Raw genomic sequence first — 26281 nt, forward strand, 5'->3', positions numbered from 1 at the left:
TTTCTGGACTTCCAGCTGGATGTGAGGGCCAGCTTTTTGTATTTCTGGAAGGAAGGTCTGGGCTGGTACTACTCCTTCTTTCTTTAGGTGTTGAGTGTTACGGTTTTTGAAGATCTCAAGGATGACTCACTCTGGAGAGCTCCAGGATCCAGAGCAGTCTGATTACTGCCCTCCTTGGCCTGAGCCATGCAAGTTCCTGACCTGGGTTTCAGTCTGAGCAGCTGTAGACTCATGCCCTCTTAGCCTTCTGGGGAACCTCTGCTGGTTCAGAGGGATGCACCTGCAGACTCCCTTTTCTTTGCTCTAGGATTATCACCACAGTTATCCTATGGGTATCAGCTTAGGCTAGAAGGTAGAAATGAAACCCCTCTCTGCCCCTGGGGTCTGAGCCACTTGCCTGCTGCTAGCTTCTGAACTTACTTCGCTCTTGGTACATCTTCCAGGGCTTCTTCTTTACCCTACAACACTACCCTCAGTGCAGATCCCCCTCCTTCCATCCTGCATCTTTGACTCACAGCTAGTAGTAGATAGCAAATTTGAGCTTGTTCCTGCATTCATCTAACATCATAGATCTGGGGGTTCTTGCGTGGCTCACAACACTTGGCCTCTGGAGTGCTCTGTGAAGCTGCTCCTGGCCAGACCTGTCTACAGACCTCTTAGTCTGTCTCCATCTGCCTTCCTGAACTAGGAAAGTGATGCATTGTGATTTTTTTCTTGGACTTCCTATAAGGATTCAGTCTGACATGTTTTTTAGATTTGTTTGGAAGATTTTTTTTTCTCCTTTTTTGGGGGGTGTGGGTTGCATTGCTGTATTGCTTTATGATGCTCTGCCATCTTGGCTCCCAGTGTGATCCACAAAGTAGAAAATATTTATCTGAATAAGTTCATCATAATTCTGTCATCATACCCATTTTACCCTAGCACATTTTAATTAATGCTGCTGTTTCTGTTTTCTGATCACTAAATCATCCTCACCATTACAAAATGACAGGGACAGTGACTAGATTTCATCTGCTTTCCTCCATAAATTAGCTCATTTTATCTAAAATTACCACAGATTACCGTTGTTATTTGAGCTGCTGCTTTTGCACAGTTCGACTTAGATAATTTACAATGTTTGTGGGATAAAAGGTGACAGGCAGGTGATGTTACAATAAGGCAATAGTTTGGAAAAAAAGGTAGAAACTAGAAGCAAATGGAATAACATAAGGAGAGACAGTTAATGAGATGCAGAATAATTTAATAAGTCTGGAACTGAGAATTTGGATAGAGCAAGATATAAAATTATGGACAATGTCTTGAGTTTGGAAGAAGTGGAATCCAAAAGAATTTTTTAACATCTACATGTTCTTATTTTAATGTACCAAATTTAAAGGTAGATTTAGAAGAGACTTTTTAAAAGTATGCTTTTATTCTCATATGCTGAGGAAAGTAACAATTTTGAAGATTTCTGTAGCTCAGACTGCCACAGTGAAGTGAATGAACACAAATTTAACAGTGTTTTACCCTTTGAGGCCTAGATGACTCTGAATCTACCCTAAGACATCTAAAAATTGGTAGAACTCATTAGCTTTTACTAAAATTAAATTTATTATTGTTTTTTGAGTCAATGAAAATCCTTCTCCTCTCCTGTCTTTTCCTCCCTTCCCCTTCATTGCTTTCTTCTTGAAATAGAAAGGGAGGAAAAATTGTTACAAACATATATAAATAAATAAAACAAATTCCTGCATTGTCCATGTCCAAAAAAACCCCCTTTTAATCTGTATTCTTAAGTTCATTACCTATCAAGAGAAGAGTAGCATGTTTTATCATTAATCCTCTAGGATCAAGGTTGGTCATTGCCTCAGAGTTCCCTGAGTCTTTTGTTTTTATAATATTGTTGTTTTGGTCTGAGTTGTTCTGATTCTGCTTCATTCTGCATCACTTTAAGACTTCCCTAACTCCTCTGAAATCATCTCCTTCATCACTTCTCACAGAACAATAGTATTCTATCATATTTCATATACCGTAATGTGTTCAGCCATACATTACTTGATGGGCACCCCCTCAATTTCTTTGTTTTGTTTTGTTTTTTCAATCAATTAATTAATTATTTTTTTGAGCATTAAATTTATTTATTTAACATATTTAGTTTTCAGCATTGATTTTCACAAGAGTTTGAATTATAAATTTTCTCCCCATTTCTACCTTCCCCCCCACTCCAAGATGGTGTATATTCTGGTTGCCCTGTTCCCCAGTCAGCCCTCCCTTCTGTCACCCCACTCTCCTCCCATCCCCTTTTCCCTTCCTTTCTTGTAGGGCAAGATAAATTTCTATGCCCCATTGCCTGTGTATCTTATTTTCTAGTTGCATGCAAAAACTTTTTTTTTTTGTTTTTGAACATCTGTTTTTAAAACTTTGAGTTCCAAATTCTCTCCCCTCTTCCCTTCCCACCCACCCTCCCTAAGAAGTCAAGCAATTCAACATAGGCCACATGTGTATCATTATGTATAACCCTTCCACAATACTCATGTTGTGAAAGACTAACTATAATTTGCTCCTTCTCAACCCATCCCACTTTATTGAATTTTCTCCCTTGACCCTGTCCCCTTTCGAAAGTATTTCTTTTTGATTACCTCCACCCCCACCTGCTCTCCCCTCCATCATGCACCCCCTTTTTTTATCTTCTTCCCTCTTCTTTCCTGTGGGGTAAGATACCCAATTGAGTATGTATGGTATTCCCTCCTCAGGCCAAATCTGATGAGAGCAAGATTCACTCATTCCCCCCTCACCTGCCCTCTCCCCTCCTCCCACACAACGGCTTCCTCTTGCCACCTTTATGCGAGATAATCTACCCCATTCTACCTCTCCCTATCTCCCTCTCTCAATATATTCCTCTCTTATCCCTTAATTTGATTTTATTTCTTTTAGATATCTTCCCTTCATCTTCAACTCACCCTGTGTCCGCTCTCTCTCTCTCTCTCTGTCTTTATATATATATATATACACATACATATATACATACATACACATTCACTTATATATATATATATCTATATACATAAACATATATATGTATATATATGCATATTCCTTTCAGCTACTATGATATTGAGGTCTCATGAATCATACACATCATCTTTCTATGTAGGAATGTAAACAAAGCAGTTCAACTTTGGTAAGTCCCTTATGATTTCTCTTTCTTGTTTACCTTTTCATGCTTCTCTTGATTCTTGTGTTTGAAAGTCAAATTTTCTATTCAGCTCTGGTCTTTTCACTGAGAAAGCTTGAAAGTCCTCTATTTTATTGAAAGTCTATATTTTGCCTTGGAGCATGATATTCAGTTTTGCTGGGTAGGTGATTCTAGGTTTTAATCCAAGGTCCATTGACCTCTGGAATATCGTATTCCAAGCCCTTCCATCTCTTAATGTAGAAGCTGCCAGATCTTGGGTTATTCTGATTGTGTTTCCACAATACTCAAATTGTTTCTTCCTGGCTGCTTGCAGTATTTTCTCCTTGATCTGGGAGCTCTGGAATTTGGCAACAATATTCCTAGGAGATTTCTTTTTGGGATCTATTTGAGGAGGCAATCGGTGGATTCTTTCAATTTCTATTTTGCCCTGAGGCTCCAGAATATCAGGGCAGTTCTCCTTGATAATTTCTTGAAAGATGATATCTAGGCTCTTTTTTTGATCATGGCTTTCAGGTAGTCCAATAATTTTTAAATTATCTCTCCTGGATCTATTTTCCAGGTCAGTGGTTTTTCCAATGAGGTATTTCACATTGTCTTCCATTTTTTCATTCCTTTGGTTCTGTTTTATAATATCTTGATTTCTCATCAAGTCACTAGCTTCCACTTGCTCCAATCTAATTTTTAAGGTAGTATTTTCTTCAGTGGTCTTTTGGACCTCCTTTTCCATTTGGCTAATTCTGCCTTTCAAGGCATTCTTCTCCTCATTGGCTTTTTGGAGCTCTTTTGCCATTTGAGTTAGTCTATTTTTTAAGGTGTTGTTTTCTTCAGTGTATTTTTCAGTATTTGTTTGGGTCTCCTTTATCAAGTCATTGACTTGTTTTTCATGGTTTTCTCGCATCCTTCTCATTTCTCTTGCCAATTTTTCCTCTACTTCTGTAACTTGCTTTTCCAAATCCTTTTTGGGCTCTTCCATAGCCTGGGACCAGTTCATGTTTTTCTTGGAGGCTTTTGTTGTAGGCTCTTTGATTTTGTTAGCTTCTTCTGTCTGTATGTTTTGGTCTTCTTTGTCACCAAAGAAAGAATCCAAAGTCTGAGACTGAATCTGGGTGCGTTTTCGCTGCCTAGCCATATTCCCAACCAACTAACTTGACCCTTGAGTTTTTCAGCGGGGTATGACTGCTTGTAGACTACAGAGTTCTATGTTCCACGTTTGGGGGGGAGATGCCAGCTCTGCCACACCAGCACTGCTCCTTCCCCAAGAACCCCCAACCCGGACTGGGCTTAGATCTTCAGCAGGCTCTGTACTCCTGCTCTGACCCGCCACTTAATTCCTCCCACCAGGTGGGCCTGGGGCCAGAAGCAACTGCAGCTGTAGCTGCCCCACCTCCGCTGCCCCACCTCCGCTGCCCCAGGGGCAGTGGCAGAACTGTGAACTCCTTCCACTCCTGCAGCTTTTCCCAGTAACCTTCTCTGTTGTCTTTGGTGTTTGTGGGTTGAGAAGTCTGGTAACTGCCACAGCTCACTGATTCAGGGCACTAGGGCACGATCCACCCGGCTCTTGGTCTGGTTAGCTTGTGCCACTCACGGTGGGCTCTGCCCCGTTCCCAGCTCCGTGTGGGATAGACCTCACCCAGAGACCATCCAGGCTGTCCTGGGCTGGAGCCCTGCTTTCCTCTGCTGTTTTGTGGGTTCTGCAGTTCTAGAATTGGTTCAGAGCCATTTTTTATAGGTTTTTGGAGGGACTCGGTGGGGAGCTCATGCTAGTCCCTGCTTTCCAGCCGCCATCTTGGCTCGCCCCCCCGCCTTCCCCCCAATTTCATGTTTTGTCCCTTCAAATAGGACACTATCAATATTTTTGTGCTTATAGGTCCTTTTGCTATTTCCTTGATCTCTGGTAAGTATAGACCTAGTAGTTCTATTGCGTGGTAGAAGAGAATGCAGTTGCAAACTTTTTGTGCATGACTCCAAATTCCTTGCCAGAATAGCTCAACTCTTTCACCAGTCTGCCCCAAGTAGGTTAATGTAGTTCCTTTTGCACAGCTCTTCCAGCATTTGTCATTTTACTTTTTTAGTCAGGTTTGCCAACCTGATGACTAGAACTTCAGAGTTCTTTAAATCTACATTTTACTAATAATTAGTGATTTAGATTTTTTTTTTTTCATGTGCCTATTGATATTTGGATTCATTCTGCTGTAAAGGGCCTCTTTACATCTTTTGGTCATTTATCAACTGGGGAATGTTTCTTGTTCTTCTATATTTGAATCAGTTCCCTCTCTATCTTAGAAATGAGACCTTTGTAACAGCAAAACATCAATATAGCTTAAAAAAATGAATAAGACCTTTATCAGAGAAACTTGTTGCAAAGGCTTTTTCCCACTTACTTGCTCTTTTCTGATTTTAGTTGCATTGATTTTGTTCATGTATTCATAGGTCTGATTGTTAGTTGTCTAATTCCTTCCCTCCTGTTGTTTTATACTTTTCCTTCTCTTTGGTTCTCTTCTACTCCCCTTCCCCCTAAAGTAAAAGATGATGTTGAGAGAAGAGTGTCATTAGCTCCAGTGCTCTAGGTTTGGTGAATTCTGCTACTGCCTCCCATAGGCACCCTTCTCTGACCACCACTCCCATCCTTCTTTTCCTTCTGTCACCCTTCTTATCCTTAATTTCTGTTAAACTTTTTTTTTTCATAATTTAGCCTACTTAGTTAGAATTTGTTTTCTTTTGAATTAATCCTAGATTTACCCTTCTTAGCCCCCTCTCCCCTTTTTTTCTTTTCCCCTTTCCCTCCTATTCTCTTATTGAGTGAAATGTATTTCTGTACCCAACTCTGAGTGTATATTTCCCTCCTTTGGCCAATTAAGATGAGAGTCAAGTTCAAGTGATGCCCACTTCTCCCACCCCTTTCTCTGTTATTCTATGGTCCTCTACTTATTCACCCCAGTTATGAGGTAATTTTCCTCATCCTTCTTCTCCCCCTTTCCTGCCTAGTGTTTTTTTCTTCCCTTTTCTTTTTATTCTTTTAAGATCATTAAAACTTAAAGCATAGACACATCCCACTCCTAGCCTGTCTGTCTCATTAAACTCCCCATGTGATTCCTGAAGATTGAGTTCTAAGGGTTCACATGTATGACAGTTTAATCCTGGTTTAAAATGTCTCTTAAATTGCTTTTTCGGTTTTCCTTGTTTCCTCTCAGTTGCATCTCAAAGTTTCTTTGCAGCTGTGGTCATTTCATCTTGAAGGCTTGGAAGGTAGCCTTCATAAGTGACGTGATTTTTCTCTCCATAGGATTATCATCAATTTGTTGGTTAAGTCATTCTTTGTTGACGAACCTTTTGCCTTCTGAAATATTTTGTTCCAAGTGCCCCTAGACTTTTATAATGATGGCTACTAATCTGGTGTGATCTCGACTGCGGCTCCTTCATATTTCAGTTCTTTTGATGTGACTGCTTGCAGTATTTTTTCTTTGACATAGAAACTCTAGATTTTGGCCATAAAGTTCTAGAACTTTTTATTTTGGGGTTTCTTTTAGGAGGTGTATGGTAAATTATTGTTATTTCTACTTTTCCCTCTCATCCTAAGAGGTCTGAGCAGTTTTAAGGTTTTAAAAATAGTATGTTTACGGTTTTGTTTGTTTTTTTTTGGTCCTGGCTTTGAGATAGTCCTATGATTTTCAAATTTTTTTCTCCTCAGTGTTTTCCAGGTAGTTGTTTTTTATATAGAATTATATTTTCTTCAATTTTTTTCGCCAATCTCTTGACTTTGTTTTAATGTGTTTTGTTGTTTCATGAATTTATTGGCTTCTGTTTGATCTGTTCTAATTTTCAGGCAGTTTTCCCCCTTCGGTAAAACTTACTTCTCTTTTGTCAAGCTGTTAATCCCCTTTATAGTGCTTTCTTTCTAAGTGCTCATTTCTTTTCTAATTTTTTCCTTTAGCATTCTCATTTCATTTATATAAACATTTAAAAACTGTTGCTTTATTTCTTCTAGTAATTCTAGTTGAATTTCTGCCCAATCTATGTTCTTCTTTGAGGCTTTGTTTGTAGTTATTTTAGAGTCATCATCTTTGAAGTTGGTGTCTTGAACATCCCTGTTAGTATATGAGCACTTTAAGGTGTGGTTTTTTCTCCAGTTGTTCGTTCTTCCAGGCTGTCTCCCATCTTTGGATTTTATGTTTGGGCTGGATACTGTCTACTTCTCAAGTAATATCTGGGCTGAGCTTGTGCCCCCTTGGGTCCTTTTGCTGCTCCCTCAGGTTTATTGAATGTTGTGTTATTCTAAGATATTGGAGATATCTTCCCTGGGGACTTGCAGGCTTTGAGTGATCCCAGAATAGTCTGAACCCCCACCCCCGCAACCTCTGCTGCCCCTTGCCCAACCTTGTTTGCAAGTTTCAGACATGAATGTGCATTTTAACACTGCATCTCCTGGCAGTAGACACTAGAATGCAATTGGGAAGCCGTGAAGGCACAGAGCAAGACAGTTACAGATTCCCCACTTGTCCTGGGTTCCTCTTCAAGCTTCAGACTCAGCTGAAGGCTACAACTGAGATGCTGCTGTCTTTCTGGAAACGGAACTCCACTTGTCGCTTCTGAATCTGTGTCCATGCTGCTTACCATGGTGTCTGGCGTGTAATGGGTATCTAATGAATGTGCATTGTTGTATTAAATTTGCTTCTTCCTCATTATGTAGCCATGGGTCTCCTTCTTACCCTGACTGGTAAAGGCTGGTCTTCCCACTTTGGCACCTGTCCATGACCTCTTCTTGCCCTCAGTCCACTTTAATCCTTGTGATACAAGTTTGCCTTTAGAACGTTTCTATCCTTTGGGTCCATTGAGCTCTCTATCTCCTTGTGCTGCTTTGGGCTAGGAAAATGACTAGTGGTGTTTTTCTTTTTTTCTCCCCTTGGATTTCCTGATCAGGAATCAGCCTAGTGTGTTTTCTAGTTCTTTGCGGGGGCGAATTCAGCTGCGTTCTTCTTCCTACTCTGCCCTGTTGGCTGCAGCTCAGTAACTTAACAGGGAGAAACTCTGACTTGTTTTTAACAGAATTGGAACCCAAGACCCTCTTGGGAATGGAGTCAAAACAGAAATGACTCACCTTCATGACATCTCTTCCTTACTGGATTCTCTTCTCATAAGGCTGCAGTGATTGAATTTTAACAAGAAGGTAAACTGATGCAGATCTTTCAGCAAGATAACAGTTATTAGCAAGGGCATGCTACCCATAAATAAATTGGTCAGTAGCTTGCCTTCATTCATGCCAAAGACTGAGTAAAAAGACAGTTCCTCGTATATAGGTTTGGGGGAATACAGAGCAAAGAACAGAGTAGGGTAAATGACATCTTGGGATTAAGGGCAGCGTGATTGGTTACAAAGCTGAGGTGCAAGGAACAATATGATTAGTTGGAAATTTGGTACAGAGGCCCAGCAATGACCCCGCTCCTTTTCTCACGAGACTGAGCAGTGCTCTTTGTTTGAGTCCATGTATTTGATAATGGCCCATACTTTTAGAGGGCAAGCCAGACATCCTTGAAGGATAGCTTGGTGGAGTAACGATACCAGGCCCAAACTCCCTTGCTTTCTCACGTATTCTCCAAGGTTAGCAAAATTCCTTGCAACAGAAAAGATGGATTTTTTTAAATTTAGCCCATTACAGACCAGCTGAACTCTGATCTAAGTTCAGAGACAAACAACCAATTACTTGTAAATAGGATCAGTGAGAAAATCATGCAGGATCAATTTGAGTTTCTCAAGGTGCAATAATTTCCTGACGATAGATTAGAATAATCTGGCTTTTTTGGAATCCAGTTTAGTTCCAGATGATTCTTAATGAAAAGTGGTCTAGGAGAAGGGAATTTTATGAATATTGTAAACTGGATAGTTACAATTCTGTACGATCTGTGGAGTAAAGAGTTATGCTTTAATATGATGATTATGTTGGGATGATTCACTTGACATGGAAGCTAAAATGATTTGCATTAGACTACAGCTTCCCATTTGTGATGTAGTTAATTCAACACATTTGATAAATTAACATTTTTTTCAATTTTTTTTTTCCTGTAGTGTCTCCATGCTGGAGGAGATACACAAATCCAAGCATCCAAGTTCCAGCCAGAGCCCTTGTCCTTGTTTCCTTTCAGTTCCTCAGTTTCTTGGCACTATGGTTATTAAACTCCTTGCTTTTGGTCATACTGCTGGTCTGGATCAGCAGCAGAACTTGAACCCTGCTCTTCTGCAGTCCCGGACTGGCTCCTTATCAGCTGTGTCATGTGACCTCTTGAGGGTATACTGGATTATAACGTTATCCTGATATTAGCTTACTAGAAAGTGACTTTTGTCCTTGGTGTTTTTTCTCCTAGCATGGTCCTGACATAAGTCCCTGGATGTGAGCTGAGAGTTCTGAGAAGACAGAGAGGAAATGTAGTCTCATTGGCTGTATGCATGTAATTTTACAGGTATGTCTTCATTGAATGCACCCAGAATTTATGGAATTTTGTAAGGCCAAAATTCTGAAGATACTCTCTTCTCATGACACAGTTTTCCTGCCTGCCTTCCCAGCCCTTATACTTTAACTCATACTCCAGTGGGCTATTTCCAGACTTACATTAAGACTGTCACTCATTCACCTCTTCTCCTTTGAGGTTCAATCAATCCATAATTACCACAAATTAAGATTCTGGTAGTTATTATCTGCTGACCTTCAGGATACTCTCCTTCCTTCCTCAATGATTTGAGTATTTGGCTAACATCCTTTCTTTGCTCTCAAATTCCTACCTTTATACTAGGGAATGTGAACATATATATGTATTGATATTGATATTTCCTCAAACAGCTAAACTTCCCAGTTCCTCAGTTTACTCATTTCCTATGATTTAGTCTTCTACCTTACATCAGCTGTAACAGAGGTGATCATACCCTTGATCTTGCCATCACCCATAAAGTGTTCCACTTCCATGTTCATCAACTATGAAATGCCTGCATCTGATTATGATCAGTTGTGATTAAACTTATCCTTATGCATTTCAACCTCCTACCTTGTTTTTTGTTCTTACTGTGACCTCCCACCTATCTACCTCTCAGTTCTTTCCCAGGCTATTACCCTTGAACTGACTTGCACTCTTCCTTTCCCCATTTTCACCCTTTGGTGGACCATTTCAACTCTACACTGTCCTCTTCAGAGTCCCTTGCTTCCTTATTCAGTGGCTCATTTTGCTTTTCCAAGACTCATCTTTGGATCTCTCCCACCATCCCCTGTTTCCTCTTCTACTCATATGATGCTGAACAGAACTATAGGAAATCGTAAAACCTTGCTCACTGGATCCTCTACAAATTTATGTTACGTGATCCCAGCTTGTTCCCTCAAAAGTGAAAGTCAATCCTTTTAGGTGATTCACTATCCCAATAATTCACCCTAATAACTTTTGCAAACCTTTTCATGACCTAAGATGTCTCATTCTATTCTCCTATCATACCTAAACTACCAGGGGTCTTGCCCGAGTCAAACTCATCCTGGAAGAGCATATATGGACACCAATGCTTAAATCAATTTTATTCTTAAAGGATGACAGCTGATCTTATATAATTTGACCCTTATTCATAAATTCTGAAATTTCTCATCTGATCACAATCTGTGCCACATTTCATGTCTTCCTTCTACCTTGAAACTCCAAAATGTATTTTTCATTGTCACTATGACTTCCAGTCCTTCCGTACCCTTGATTCTTTCCTAAGCCATCACCCATGCATTGGCTATACTCTCCTCCCTTCCTTATCTTCCCCCTTGGAATACCATTTCAACTCTATACTATACGTTTGTGTCTGTTGCTGCTTTATTACATCAAAGATCTTGGGCTTCCAAGCCTCAGACCTGGATTACTCTCTTACCACCTACCTACCTTTCCTCCTACTCACACTGCTCAATGAAACTGGAGAAACTAAGCTGACTGGGTCCGCAGCAGATTTATTTTACAAAATCTCAACTGGGCTTTCATTGCAGCAAGGCAATCCCTTCACCTCGTTAACCGACTCACTTATCCCATCCACATAGTGGCTTTCTCAGACCTTTTCATCCCTCCATTGCCCAGCTTGCCTCATAACGTCACTGAAAAAAGTTAAAGCCATTCACCAAGGACTCCCTTTTCTTTTCTGCTTCTCATTTCACATCACTGATGTCTTTGTAAAATTTTCTCCTTTATCCTGTTTTACATGAAAAGGCAAACACCTCTGTGTTCATAAGTGAGCCCATTCCATGGAGTCTTTTTTAGTAGATTGCCCCCTTTATCTTCCTCACTCTTACTTACCTTCAGGCTCTCCCTGTCTACCAGCTTGTTCCCTACTGCCTACAAACATGCTCATGTCTCCTCCATCTTCAGAAACCTTTCACTTGATCTCTCCATCTGAACTTGTTGTGGTCCCATATCTCTTCTCTCTTTTGTGGCTAAATTCCTTGAGAAGACAATCTATAATAAATGCTTCCCTTCCCTTCTTAACTAACACTCTCCCTCTCTCCCTCCCCTTCCCCTTCCTCCCAGTTCCCCCCATCTTCCTTATAGCTCCCACCTGTTCATTCAACTCAGATCAAATATAAAACCTCTTTCTAGTCTTCTTACACCCACCATGATGCTCTTTGTTCCAATGACACCAGCCTCCTGCTATCGCACAGGATAATCTACCTCCACGCTTTACGTATTTCTCTTCATGCCTGGAATACTCTTCCTCCTCATCTCTGCCTCCTCCCTTCCCTGGCTTCCTCTTAAGGCCCAGCTAAAATTTCATTTTCTATGAGAAGCCCTTTGTGATACTGATGCTTTTTATTGCTAGTTCTTTACCACTTTTCCTGATTGTCTTCACTTTGGGTGTGTGTGTGTGTGTGTGTGTGTGTGTGTGTGTGTGTGTGTATTCTCACATAGTTGTTTTCATGTTGTCTCCCCCACTAGAAAACATGTACATAGATATTTTAAGACAATTTTAAGAGAGAAACTAATTTGCCATTTCTAGAAAGAAACTAATAAATGTGATGAAATGTGAGTGAATTCTAAGCTAAATCATGAAGGTTTTAGAGTTCCTGGCTACCTCTGCTTCTCAGTATGATTTCAACACGAGTCACATTTCTGATATTTTCGGTTTCATTTTGCTTTTTGTCCACTTTTGAACATTATTTTTGTTTTGTTTTTCATTACCAATTTCTTTTATACCTTGCTTAAGTGAGATTAGTTGTATTCTTAGGTGTGATTTTTCTGTCAGTTCAAGAAGTGTTTAGAAATCTGAGTTGGAAAAATTCTTAAAATTCATTCCTTCCTTGAAGTTTTCCAGGGAGAGGAAACCTGCTTATTTCCTGAGGCATTCCATTCCCCGGTACTATAGCTCTTATACCTTGGAAGGTTTTCTTACTTCAAATCTAAATTTTAGATTTGAATTGATTTCTTTGCATCCTCTATACATTGGTTCTTGTTCTTGTCTCTGGGAATAAGCAGAACAGGCCTTCCTAGTCTATATAACATTGCTTCAAATACTTGTGTTTGAAACTCCATTTAATCCCCTTCTCTTAATGCCCTTTTCCCTCCAAACATTTTTGTTATCCAGTTCTCATTTTTAAAATTTAAAATGCTTCACATTACTTTCCTGGTCATCCTCTTTGAATTATTTCTCATTAACTAAGTCCTTCTAAAAATGTCATCCAACCTAAAAAAATTAGACAGTTTTTCTGAATGCTCTCTATTCCCTGGTCCAGGATATTTCATGGAGCCTAAAATTGCATTTGCTTTCTCAGCTGCTCTATTAAATTAACTTGTAATGAACTTGCTATAGTCCACTAAAATCTGTACCTTTTTCAGACAATCTGTTTTCTAATCCCACCTTTCTTCTATTATACTTGAGAAGTTCATTTTTTAACCCATGTGTAAGATTTTACTTATAGTTCTGTTAAATTTCATTATCCTAGTTTAATACCATATTCTCCAGAGGTTCCCAAAGTGGGTGATACTATCCCCAGGGAGGTCGTAGTAGCCTCAGCTACAATTGTGGTGGGGGGGAAGGTGTTGAATAAAAATAAGGGGGTGGTAGAAGCAGAAGGAGAGAAGAGAAGAAAATTTTGAAAAACCATTCATACATATTTTATCTGTTGTATAACAGAGTTAAAGTCATAGTGATTATATTATTTTCCAAATAGACACACAAAATGTAAGTCATACCCAATCAGTAATCAAGTTCGCTGGCAGGTCTTAATGAGCAAGTGTTGGCAGGTGAGTGTGTCATGTGTTGTTAAGAAGTCCAGCATGTATCAGCAGGAATATGTGCATGTAATGACTTGTTTACAGTACATACTATAAGGTTACATGAAGCAATATTGCATCATCAAAATTTCAGTGCAGGAAAAAACACAAATTTACAATAAATTATTAAATTTAAGATGTGTCATTTAAAATATCTATGTTATATTTTTTGAAATTATGCAAATTAAAAAAAATCATGAAAGATTTCCAGGGGGGTGCAGAGTAATTTTTTTAAAGGGAGTGGTAGGCCAAATAAACTTGTGATCCTCTGTTCTAGACTGTCAAAATCTTTTTGAACTCTGATTGTCTTCTAGTGTATTAGTTCCCATTTATAACTTCCTTCTGTAAATTTTTTTAAAAATTTTAATTTATTTATTTTCAGTTTTCAACATTCACTTCTGTAAATTTTTAAAGCAATCTCATCATGGACAATTTTTAATTTTTATTTCATTAAATACCTCCCAATTACATGTAAAAATGATTTAACTTGCCTTGAGAAGGCAAGCAATTTTTATTAATTTGGTTCAGTTCCCTATGTATTTGATAAGTGAGGCCTTTATCAGAGAAATTTGTTGCAGATTTTTTTTTTCTAATTTCATGTAACCAAAATTTTTCTTCCCACAATCTCCTGTATCTGTGTTTGGTAATAAACTCTTCCCTTATCCGTAGGTTTGATAGGTACATTTTTTTTTCTGTACTCCCCTAATTTCCTTATGATATCCCCCTTTATGTCTAAATCATTTATCCATTTTGACTTTATCTAGGTATACAGTGTGAGATGTTAGTCTATGCCTTGTATCTGCCAGACTGCTTTTCATTTTTCTCAGCAATTGTCACATGTTAAGTTCTTACCTCAAAAGTTTGAATTTTTCGATCATTTACTACTGTGTATTGTGTACCCAATCTATTCCACTGCTCACCACGACTCTGTTTCTTAGCCAGTAACAAGATGTTCTGACGATTACCACTTTATTATTGAGATTTGGAACTGCTAGGCTGCCTTCCTTCATATTATTTTTCATTGATTCCCATATTCTTGACCTTTTGTTCTGGATGAATTTTGTTACCATTTTTTCTAACTCTATCAAATAATTCTTTGGTAGTTTGGTTGTTATGGCACAAAATAAGTACATTAACTTAGGTGGAATTGTCATTTTTATTATATTTGCTCAACTAAGGCATGAGCAGTTAATATTTCTCCAGTTGCTTACTTCTGTCTTTATTTCTATTAAAAGTGCTTTGTAATTGTGTTCATACAATCCCCGTGCTTGTCTTGTTGGGTAGACTCCCAAGTCTTTTATTTTATCTGCAGTTATTTTTAATGGAATTTCTCTTTCTGTCTCTTGCTGCTGGGTTTTTGTTGGTAGTATACAGAAATGTTGATGTTTTATGTGGGTTTATTTTATATCCTAGAACTTTGCTGAAGTTGCTAATTGTTTCAGCTAGTTTTTTAGTTGATTCTCTAGGGTTCTTTAAGTATACCATCATATCATCTGCAAAGAGTGATAGTTTTGTTTCCTCATTGCCTATTTTTATGGATTCAATTTTTTCATCTTGTCTTATTGCTACAGCATTTCTTCTACCAAATTTTTCTTTTTAATATACAAGAATAGCTTCAGACATCTTACTATAGGCTTTGTTAAAATCTAAACCATATCTATAGCATTTCCCTGATATAGCAACTCTATAAAAAAGAAATGAGAAAAATTCATAGAAATTTGTAGGCCATAATTTTTCTTATTATCTAAGTCCTTCATTGCTCAATAGTTACCGGAGTCCTTTTCAGACAGCCTTTTCCTACACCTGCCTTTGTATCCACTAACAATTCATACCAGGCCTCCCTGTTTTCTTTACCTCTTTCTTCCTAAATCTGTCTGCTTGTCTTTTTGAACTCTTTTTAAAGTACTTTAATTTTAATTTTTTTTAATCATTTAGACTTTTCACCACATCCACTATATCCTTGCCTTGCTTATTCCTAATAATTCAGAAGCTCGTTCTAATAAATAATTATACCTTCTTCCTATATACGTATCTATATATCTATAGCTATAGCTGTATCTGACTTTTGAACAATTTAAAAACACTTTCTAACTTTTCTCCTGGAGCAAGGGAAGGGGGGAGCTCCAAAGCACCTATGATATTAAAAATAGACAAAAAACTGTATGTAATGCAAGAGTAACCGAGAGTCTTTTATGCCAAAGATGGTCTTTGGCAAGGTCATTTTATCAATGCAGCCAGTGGCCCACCTCTCTAAATACTTAACTACATTGTGCTTTCTGAAATTCCATCATATGTGTACTTATGTTAATGAGTAAAAGGCAGGTCTCTCTCAGTTAATGGACAAGCAATAATTTCTACTGTAGTAAAAATTAGTTTAGTATTTTGATTTCTCCTGATATGTAGCTAAGTACAGCTTCTATGGAAGGAGCTTTGGGGGATGAGCAGAAGTAAGAATGGGATTCTTGTGTTGGGGTGAGAGAGAAAGAAGAAAGTAGAGAAAAAAATGTAGTTTGGGGAGCCCAATCGTACCTGCCCTACTCCTCAGCTGCTCAGGGGAGAAATGTAGAGAAGGTGGATGGTAAAGGTAAAGTTTGCATGTTTTGAAATTTGGTTTTTACTGTCCCTTGGCCAAACAAAGGAGAAGAAAGCTTCTTCCTCCAATTTTTTTTAATCCTATGGTCTATATGGTTCCAGGGCTTAAAATTTAGGTGAATGAAGTCAGGACTATAATTCATCAAAATTATGAGTTAAATTGGCCTTGGTGAAGCTAGCCTGCTAATCTGCCAGTGCTATTTATCCCCTTGTCTGAATAGGAAAACATCTTTTGAGTTTCTGGCAAGGAAAGACTTTTGCAATATATTATTTTTCTATTTTTTTTAAAGAGAATATACATTTTATTAATACAGTTGAAGATCTAAAATCTACATTCCCAAATTTATATTTATCTTCAAAAACATCAAATACATGCATTGGTTTTTAAAAGTTCTTATATATTTTAGTATTTTTAAAAGCTAGGATTTTGTTTAGATAATGTCCTGAATTACCCTTTTTGGGGTAGTTGACTTTGGATTAGTCCATTTTACATCTTTGTCTAATGTTGAAGCCATTTATATCCTATTATCTTTAAAATATGTTTTACTTAAAAATTAGAATTGTGCAAGTGGAACTTAATGACCCAAGAAACAATAAAGCAAAGTCAGAAGAAAACGTGAAATATAGGATAAACCACTGACCTGGAAAATAAATTTAGGTGAGATAATTTAAAAATTATTGGGCTACCTTAAAGTCATGATTAAAAAAAAAGAACCTAGGCATCATGTTTCAAGACAAAATGCTAAGTAGTATCAGATGCCTGTCAATTGGGGAGTGGCTGAACAAATTGTGGTATATGATTGTAATGGAATACTATTGTGCTATATAAAATGATGAGCAGGGTGATTTCATAAAAATCTGGAAAAACTTACAAGAACTGAATGAAAGTGAAATGAGCAGAACCAGGAGAACATTGTACGCAGTAATGTCAGTATTGTACGATGATCCAGCTGTATATATCATTTCACACTTAGCTCTTAGCAATACAATGATCCAAGACAATCCCAATGGACTCATGATGAAAAATGCTATCAACATCCAGAGAAAAAACTTAGAGAGTGTGAATGCAGATGGAAGAATACTATTTTTCACTTTCTTTGTGTGTGGGCGTGCGTGCATGCATGTGTGTGTGTGTCTGTGTATCTTGTTTTGCTTTTTTGGTCTGTATCTTCTTTTACAATATGATTAATATGGGAATATTTTTTGCTTGATTGCACATGAATAACCTATAGCAAATTGCTTACTATCTTAAGGAGAGAATTTGGAAGTCAAAATTTTTTTAAATGAATGTTAAAAATTGTCTTCTCATGAGAAAAATAAAATGTTATTTTAAAAAAATCCTTAGTATAGGAAGTTTTTCCCTAGGAACTCTAGATCTGTTAACAAAATCTCTATTAAAAATAAGTAGTATCTATCCAAAATAGAGAGCAACTATTATTGGTAATATGGAGGAACTCAAAGCTTTTTTAGTAAGATCAAGGGTGAAGCACAGATGTCCATTATCACCATTATTATTCAATATTGTACTAAAAATGCTAGCTGTAGCAATAAAACAAGAAAAAGAAATTGAAGGAATAAGGATAGGCAACAAGGAAATGAAATTATAAGTTTTACTGGGTATGATGATATACTTAGAGAACCCTAGAGAATCAACTAGAAAAGTAGTGGAAACAGGTAACAACTTTAGCCAAGTTTCAGGATATAAAATAAATTCACACAAATCATCAACATTTCTATATATTACCAACAAAACTGAGCAGGATTAAGAGCTCCATTGTAAATTTGGAGAGAACAGTTGCTATTGAATCCTGAAAGTGGAAGCTAGATCATAGAGAGATAAGAGAGTGAGAGAAGGAGAAGTGGAGACGTTTATCATAGACTGTCTTCTCGAGGAGTTTAGTTGCCAAAGGAGGAGAAGTACAGGGTGAAAGTAGGGATGGAAGGATCAAGTGAGAGTGTTTTTTGAGGACTGGGGAAACATGGGCATGTTTGTGAGCAGCAGGAAAGCAGGGAGAGATTGAAGATACAGAGGGAAGAAGAACGTTGTTGCATCGATGATATCTAGGTTTGATAGATGGGGCGATCTGCTGGAAATGATGGGATGTGTTGCAGTCACTTGTGCATGTAAATTATTTGGCCTTGGTAAATTAAAGGGAGCCACCTCCTTTGGTGAGAGAGGAGTAAAGGAGGAGATGGTGATGAGAGGCATCTGGGTTATGTAACTTAAGGAGGAGGAGATGAGGGGGAATTAGCTGACCCTGTCCCAGTGTTTTCAGTACAGTATGAGGCAAGACTCTCAGTTGACTGTGTGGTGGGTTGGGAATTTATTGGGAATTTGAGGAGGGATGAGAAGGTTTAGAAAAGCTGCTCTGTGATGAGTGGTATCATGACTCAGAGAGGTATAAAAGCATTGCCTTGAAGCAGTAAGATAATTGAGAATGTGTAGCACAAATTTATAGTGGACACATACATTATGTTTTCATGATTTTCTCTGGCTTTATTCAGTAGCATGTGAGTAGAAGTGAAGATCCTAGAAGTAGCAGTGATCCAAAGCTGAGACTTTTCAGGGCATAATTGGTGAGGTGATAACAGAGCGAGGAACTGGAAAAGATGACAATGTAGAGTCGAATTAGTTCACCAAGGGGTCAAGATGGCGACAGGCAAATGTAGCTAGTGCAGGGTTGATAGCTTGAGAAATAATGGAGGATTCAAGGGTTTAGAGATCGTGGTGTAGTCAAAGAGCAGGGTTTAGTATTAGAAGGCAGAAGGAGGGTTGGAGCACCAATCAATTAGGGGCAGCTGGTGGTGACATAATACATGGAGTGCTGGGTCTAAACTCAGGAAGACTCATCTTCCTGAGTTCAAATAAGACCTCATATACTTCCTAGCTGTGTGACTTAGGGGCAAGTCACTTAACCCTGTTTCCCTCACATCCTCATTTGTAAAATGAGCTGGAGAAGGAAATTGCAAAACCACTCCAGTATCTTTGCCCAGAAGACCCCAAATGGAGTCACAAACAATCAGACATGATTGAAATGACTAAACAACAAGGGAATTTCTGAGTTCATAAACATGGAGGGTTACGCATTTGTGGGTGATGGCAAGATGAATGGTATGACTATCTTGTGCATATAAATATTTACATATAAGTACCATAAATGCATGCATTAGGTATTTACAGAATAACACTAAAGAGGATAAACACAAATAGTTTTGGAGGAAGATCACTTCTAAAATCTAAAATACATAGGTATGTGCTTTATCTGATATTCTAGATGGGGTTGCTCTTTCTGAATATACAGACTTTACCAGGAATTTTCCTTTTCCCTATTAAAAAAAAAAACCTTTTAAAATAAAACTGAAGCAACTTTAAAGACTTAGTTTTTTTTTCTTATATACAACATTCATTTATTGATATCTCTATCCTTTCCTACCTAGTAATCTAACCTTTTTTTTTAAAAAAATCAGAGATTAAAAATGTAAAGAGCAAAAATAATTTCAGCAAAAGTTACCAACCCATCAACAGTTTATGACAACATACACACCATTCCAAGGCCATAGTATCCCACCTGTTCAGTTAAGGGAGTTAGTTTTTCCTTCTTTCCATTTACCTAGTTGTCTGTGAATATTATTTTCTTGTGTCTTTTTTATTTTTTCACCTTGCATCAGTTTAAAGAAACAACTTTGAAGTAAAATAGAACAGAGACAGAAGAGACTGTTGTTTGAGGAGATAACCCTTGGATTACCTCCTTTCCTTTCTCTGCCCTACTGATCACTAAGAGGTAATTCTCAGGTTAATTGTCTGTTCATAGACTAGGGAGCAGAGCTTATGGTCCCTTGGAATTTTGTGTAACCCTTAGCAAGAAATTAGGTACAAGGCTAGACCTTGCTCTAGTAATTGGTTTGGTAAATGGATTATTCTTTTTAATTTACATCTTATTATATGACTCAAAATTAAGTGTTCTCTATTAACTATCAAATAAATTTCAATCCTTTTATAATCTGGCTTGAATTTCCCTTTATAGAGTCTCATTATTGCCTTTTACATATTTTTATTCCAATCGAATCAGATAGTATCATTGTTGCATACACAGGCTTCTTGCTCTCCTGTTTTCATTCCTTCTCTAAGGCCATTCTCTTCTTTTGGAATGCCTTCCTTTTATTTCTTCTTTTCTAAATCTTAGGCATGCTGTTCAGTCCAACTTAAGTCATCTCCTTAGTGAATGCTTAAAAAAAAATATTTCTCTGATCTCTCACTACCCCCTTCCCCCCTCTCCAAATCATCTTAGCACTCTCTTAGCACTTCACTTTTATCTGCCTGTGTTCATTTTATTCTGCTTGTTTCGGTTTTGTTACATTTTCTTTTCTTTATTATTGCTGCTGTTTGTTTGGTTCTTAATTCTTTATTTGTCAAATCTCTCCTTTTAGAGAATAATCTCCAACATTTCAGGGATCTCATAGAGAACTTCCAGTAATAGAAGGACATCTCCAGCATTCTGTCTGTAAGTTTCACATACAGCAAGGCTCAGAGTGGTAACCAAATGCATAGTGGCAATCATAGCTAGCATAAGGTGTTTTAAGCTTTACAGATTGATTCAAATATGTCATCTCATTGGATAGGTAGTAAGCCTCAAAGGTGAGAGTTGAACTCAGGTTTTCCTCTTGTATCTGTTTTGTACTTACTTCCTCTATCTTATATATACGTTCTTGTTGTGTCCTCTGGAGAAATTGTGAACTTGAGGACAAGGAATTTTGAATCCTTACTACTCAGAACAATGCCCAGCACCTAAGTATTAGGTGGGCACTTAATAAATATTGTGTGTCAACGGATTCCTGAATCCAGTACAGCTATCTGTGCTATGCCGCCTGTTTTTGTTTTTGGCAAATGGACATCTTTGTATTTCCTTCAGCCCAAAGCTGATGCTTAATATGGGAATGTTACTGAATAAATAATAGTTGACTTCAATTCAATTGGTGATTTGATAGGTATATTGTAATAGAAAATATCTGTTGAAATTTGGCATATTTTAAAATTATTTTATAATTGGCTGATTGTACCATTTACATTTTAAAGAAAAATACTCTACTTATTAAATAAAATAAACTGTGCTTTGTATTCAGATCTAATATATGTAGGTTAAAAGTTTTCAGGTTCATGAAAATACATTCTTGGAAACAGATGTTGCTTTCAAATATTGTATTTTACTTCATCTCCATGAATCTTGAGAGCATTTACATTATCAGTTTACTATTCAGGAGTATCAGTTTAGGATAATGTATTGCACAGTTACATTTTTGGATGTTTATAGCATAACATGTATCAACATTAGTTTTATAAGAAATAAGAAATATTTTAAAAATTACATCTGCTATAGGCCAGGAATCATGCTTTATCAAAGATTTAACTCATTTCATAATGATTAAATATAAAATATTTTTAAAGAGAATTACTAGTTTTTCTCTAGGGTATTTGTGTTACTCTTGTTACTTCTTGAAAAAAATCATGACTGCTTTTGGCATTTTTTATTGATTTTTTTAAAAAAACTACTAATTTTTAATAAGACATCTGTAGATCTTTGAAGGTGTGTTTGTGGATGTTTTGTTATTTTTTTGTTTGTTTGCTTACGTTTCTCCTAATCTGTGTTTTTAATCAGACTTTAGTTTTCATCTATCCTGAATACTCCCCAGGAGTACACAACTTCAAAAAAGAGGCAAAGTCAGCTGAAAAAAGAGGTGGTCTGAGCATTTATGCATTAAATATGCATGTTAATTAGAAAAAAATGAGAAAAAATATGAAAACAGATGTTACATAAATTATTGCAGTCCCAGGACAGCAGTAACTTATACACTGACAATAATTTTTATATGTGCATGTGTATGTCTATTTCTAGATTTCTCAACATTTATTTAATTCCTCAGGGGATAACTAGAAAAAGAACTTATATATCTGTTCAATGAGAATATGGTAAACATCTTTCTGCACATGTCTTACTGAAGTGGAATGGTTGTTTGCTATACTTCTATTCAGACTGCCTTTCATGCTTCCTTTTATTTTGCCCTCATTTCCTTCTTTCCATCCCTTTGCCAACTCTGTTAGATCTTTGGTTGTGGTGGCATTTTGTTTCTTATATCACTTCTTAGGTGATACACAATTAAAGATTTCAGTGGTAAGAAAAACCGGACAGCTGGATGGATTTTGCAGTGGGCGTTTGGAAGCTTAGTATCTAACCTATAGCTATAAGAATGAGCATGCCTCATGTCATTTGTTTTGTCCTCTCTTTTTCTGTAGTTGGATGTCATACTTCCTAAAGAAATATTTTAGTTTGCTTGGTGATTGGCACACACAAAAACTAGTGACATTTTGATGGCCCTGTCACTTCCTCAGTATTGTTAACTTCTTACATAGAAGAAGACAACAGCCCCTCAATGTCTGTTCTTCCTATACAGTTCTATTCCTTTTCTTTCCCTATAACCTCCAGGAAACATCCACTCAGTGTGCAGCAGGCCTTCATTCTCGTTACATGATTATTCTACTACCTTTTGTGGTCATAGATCATATGTCCTTTTGTCAAATCACAATATTGCTTTTCCAAATCCTACCATGGATTATTCCCATCATCCACCTGTATTCGACTTCTTTCATTGGATAAAATGGGAGGAAATTATGAAAATATGTTTATTGGGCCATTAAAAATTTATGCTGATTTATTAGCTGATTTCATTTGGACCCTTGGTGCCACAAGAGAATCCTACTACTCCTCTCTAATTAATTTCCCATCCATTTCACCATTAAGATCTTTGCTTATCATTTCTCCCACAATTCCTTTTCCCTTCTCCTTCTTCAAACTTAAAAACTTAATCTTCATTCTGACATTATCCTCAACCATCTTCTTTATTCCAGTCTCTGATGGTAGGTGCCCCTTATCTTATCAGAGTCACCTTTGATCACATTTTTGTAAATATAGTCTTTGAGAAAGCCTTCTGGTTTGGTTCTTCCATTCCTTCACTGCTCCCTTCTTCTAAACCCTCTTCAGTCTGGCCCCTGGCATCACACAATTGAAATAGCTCTCTATAAAGTTACTGATATTCTCTCAGATGCCAGTTAGTGGCCTTTTCCCAGTCCTCATCTTTGACTTCTCTGTGTCATTCGATACCTCATTTAACACCACTTGTTCACTTCCACTGAAGAGTCTTTGCTCTCTTTTGGTTCTCCCCTTCCTCTTTGACCATTTCTTTTCAGTTTTCCTTGTTGGCTCTTAATGCACATCATTATCATCACCCTCAAGGCTTTGATCTAGGCTCTTTTCTACTTTAACTATATCTTCCTAGTTGGTGACCTCATCAGCTCCTAAGAGTTCAGTTATCATTTTTATGCAGATGATTCCCATGTCTATTTATTCAGCCTTCATTCCTCTCTGGACCTCCAGTTTAGCATCACCCACTGCCTGTAGGACATTCTGAATTGGATGTCCCATAAGCAACGAAAGTTCAGTTTATCCAAAACTGACCTCATTTTTCTTCATTCCTTCTTCCCGACATCCTTATTACTATCAAAGGCACCACTATTCTTCTGGTCATTCAGGGAATTGTGAGAGCAGAAGTTATGGCCTGCACACAGCAGAAATAATTGACACAATAGTAAAATTTGAATCTGTGATGGCAAGCCTCACCAAAGAAACAAAAGAGAGGGCAACAGAATGGGAATGAAAATGCACGAAGAGAAGGATAATCCAGAATAAGAAAAGTAAAAATAAAATTAAAAGAAAAGATATTCTCTATTCAAGCAAAACATATTAATGTCAAAGGCCTGATGAATAAAGACATCCTAAGGATTATGCAGTTACCTAAAGAAAACAACAGGCCTGAGCACTGTAATACAAGAAATAATAAAAGAAAACTACCCAGAATTTCTAATGACAGAAAGTGAAATACTAATTGAAAGAATCCATAGATTATCTCTAGGATGAGAGGAGGGGCCAACAAACTCCTAGACACATGGTAGTTATGTTTAACAGTTCAGTTCAGAAACAACAAATTATGCAGGAGACTAGGGTAAAGACTGCCAAATATAAGGGAAAGGAAATCAGAATAACAGAAGACTGTTCTAGAACCACCAGAAAATATAGAAGGGAATGGAATAATATGTCCTAAAGAGCAGTGGAGCTTGGGGGCAGGCCAGGGTGACCTACTCTGCAAATATCAGCTTAGCCATGAATGAAAAAAGATGGACATCAAATAATAAAGAGGCCTTTGAAATATTCTTAGAAAGAAAACCAGACTTGAGATTCTTTGCTTCTTGAACTCCCCAAACAACAGAAATGGAGGAGGTGTGACTGAATGCGACATCCAAGGGAAGCAGTCAGTCCATCAGTAAACATTTATTAAGCACCTGATGTGTGCCAGGTGCTACTAAGCACGTTGCTGCAGCATCAGTGTGATGAGAGAGCAGTGAGAACCCTTTTTCTAAATATACACTAGGCCACAGATATGAAGCAGGTGGTACTAGCCAGGGGCATTATGGACAGCACCTCTTAACATACCACCAGGAAGTGAATAAATGTTTTTTGTGGGACAAAATTATGAAGAGGGTGCATGGAAGGGAGGAAGGGGGTATATGATGTGCCTGGTCAAGTTAAAGGCTAACAGTGACTGGAAGATCAGTACTATGGTGTCTCAGGAAAAGGTTGAGGAGTCAGGGTAGAATTGAAAAGGGGGGAGAGGAAGAAAGGGAAGCCTTATCTTGGTGGTGCAGAGTCGGGGACAATGATGAATGCTCCTGTGGATGAAGAGAGATGTTATGTGAAAGGAGATGGGGACCTGGCACCAGGTGTTGCCTATGGGAATTTGGTCCTAGAACAAGTCCAAAAGAGTTGTCCAACATTGAGTGTGGGTATTGGGGGTGGGAGAGGGGAATTGAAGTTCCTGGTGCCTGAGGAGTATGAAGATATGGACCCCGGTAGGAGAATTTGAGGAAAGGAAGGAAGGAAGATGACTACGGTCACTGTTGGACTGAATACCGGAGGGTGTGGGGAGGTCCTGCCATGGGGCAGTTAACTCTCTGGTACTTGCTCTGCAGGGCAATAGTAGAAACTGCTTAGAGACCAGAATGGAGACCTCAGGAATGTGGAGGATAGAGAGGGGCTAAACAATTCAAGGAGCCACAAACTATAGAGAATGAAGCTCTAGAGAAGACTGAAGAGAGGATGGATAATGAAGATTTAGTGAAGGATATCTACTGTGGAAAGGCAGACACACACACACACACAGAGAAATTAAAAAGCAACTAGTGAACAGGACTGGTTGTTGGGGAGGAAGGGAAGAGGAGGGAATGAGTAAGCATTTCTATAGCGTCTGCTAGGGAAAGGCAGCAGTGTAGAAGGGGGCGGCTTTACCTCTAGCTCTTCCACTTGCCATTTAATGGCCTTCATTATCAGACTCCATCCTGAATTTGTAGATGTCTTTTATGCTTGTAATGTTGTAGCCAGACTGGACAGATAGCAAGCAGTGTCCTGCTTTTGTCATCCTCCTGTCGGCCTTTGGTGCTTTTCCCAAACTGTCACTTGTTCCTAACCTTCTCTGGGAATACTTATTTTCCTTGAAGGCCAAGTTCACCGCCTCCTTGGTAAGGCTTTTCCTAGTCCCTCAGTTGTTAATTGTCTCTTCTACAAATTATCTCATATTTAATTATCTATGCAAATGTTGTGTCCCCTGGTAGAATGTAAATTTCTTGAAGATGATTTTTTTGTTTGTTTTATATTCCCAACACCTAACAAAGTGCCTTGGACCTAGTGATCACTTACAGTTCCTGTTGCATTAAATTGTCATGAGTCCATTCCTTTTCCAAATCTTGTTGATCCTATCTCTTCAATATCTCTAGAGCCTTGTCTACTTCTCCCCTTTCTTAACAAAACTTTCATCACCTCAAATCTAGATTAAACTAAATCTGTCTTTCACAGACTTGCCAAATTGACGCAGCCAGGTGATGCAGTGGATAGAGTGCTGGCCCTGGAGTCAAGAAGACTCATCTTCCTGAGTTCAAATCTGACCTCAGACACTTACTAGCTGCGCAACCCTGGGCAAGTCACTTAATCCTGTTTGCCTCAATTCCTCATCTGTAAAATGAGCTGGAGAAGGAAATGGCAAACCCCTCCAGTATCTTTGCCAAGAAAACCCCAGATGGAGTCATGAAGAGTTGGACATTACTGAAACAACTGAACAACAACAAAAACCAGAAGGAAGCAAATTTCTC

At 37.9% G+C, this 26281-nt stretch overlaps 1 protein-coding gene across 7 annotated transcripts in view; it reads left to right on the top strand.

The window, feature by feature from the left end:
• The window catches only part of TBC1D5 (TBC1 domain family member 5), a 635464-nt gene that overhangs the window by 172184 nt on the left and 436999 nt on the right, over positions 1 to 26281 (top strand). For 6 of the 7 annotated variants that reach the window (XM_036758387.1, XM_036758382.1, XM_036758384.1 and 3 more), the window contains one exon: positions 9529 to 9624. The gene's annotated coding sequence lies outside the window, so the exon portion shown is untranslated. Of the gene's footprint in view, positions 1 to 9528; positions 9625 to 20489; positions 20535 to 26281 lie in introns of those variants that run through there. The other variant, XM_036758386.1, reaches the window with a different exon arrangement.

Source organism: Trichosurus vulpecula, chromosome 5 (genome assembly GCF_011100635.1).
Source record: "Trichosurus vulpecula isolate mTriVul1 chromosome 5, mTriVul1.pri, whole genome shotgun sequence".
Taxonomy (NCBI): Eukaryota; Metazoa; Chordata; class Mammalia; order Diprotodontia; family Phalangeridae; genus Trichosurus; species Trichosurus vulpecula.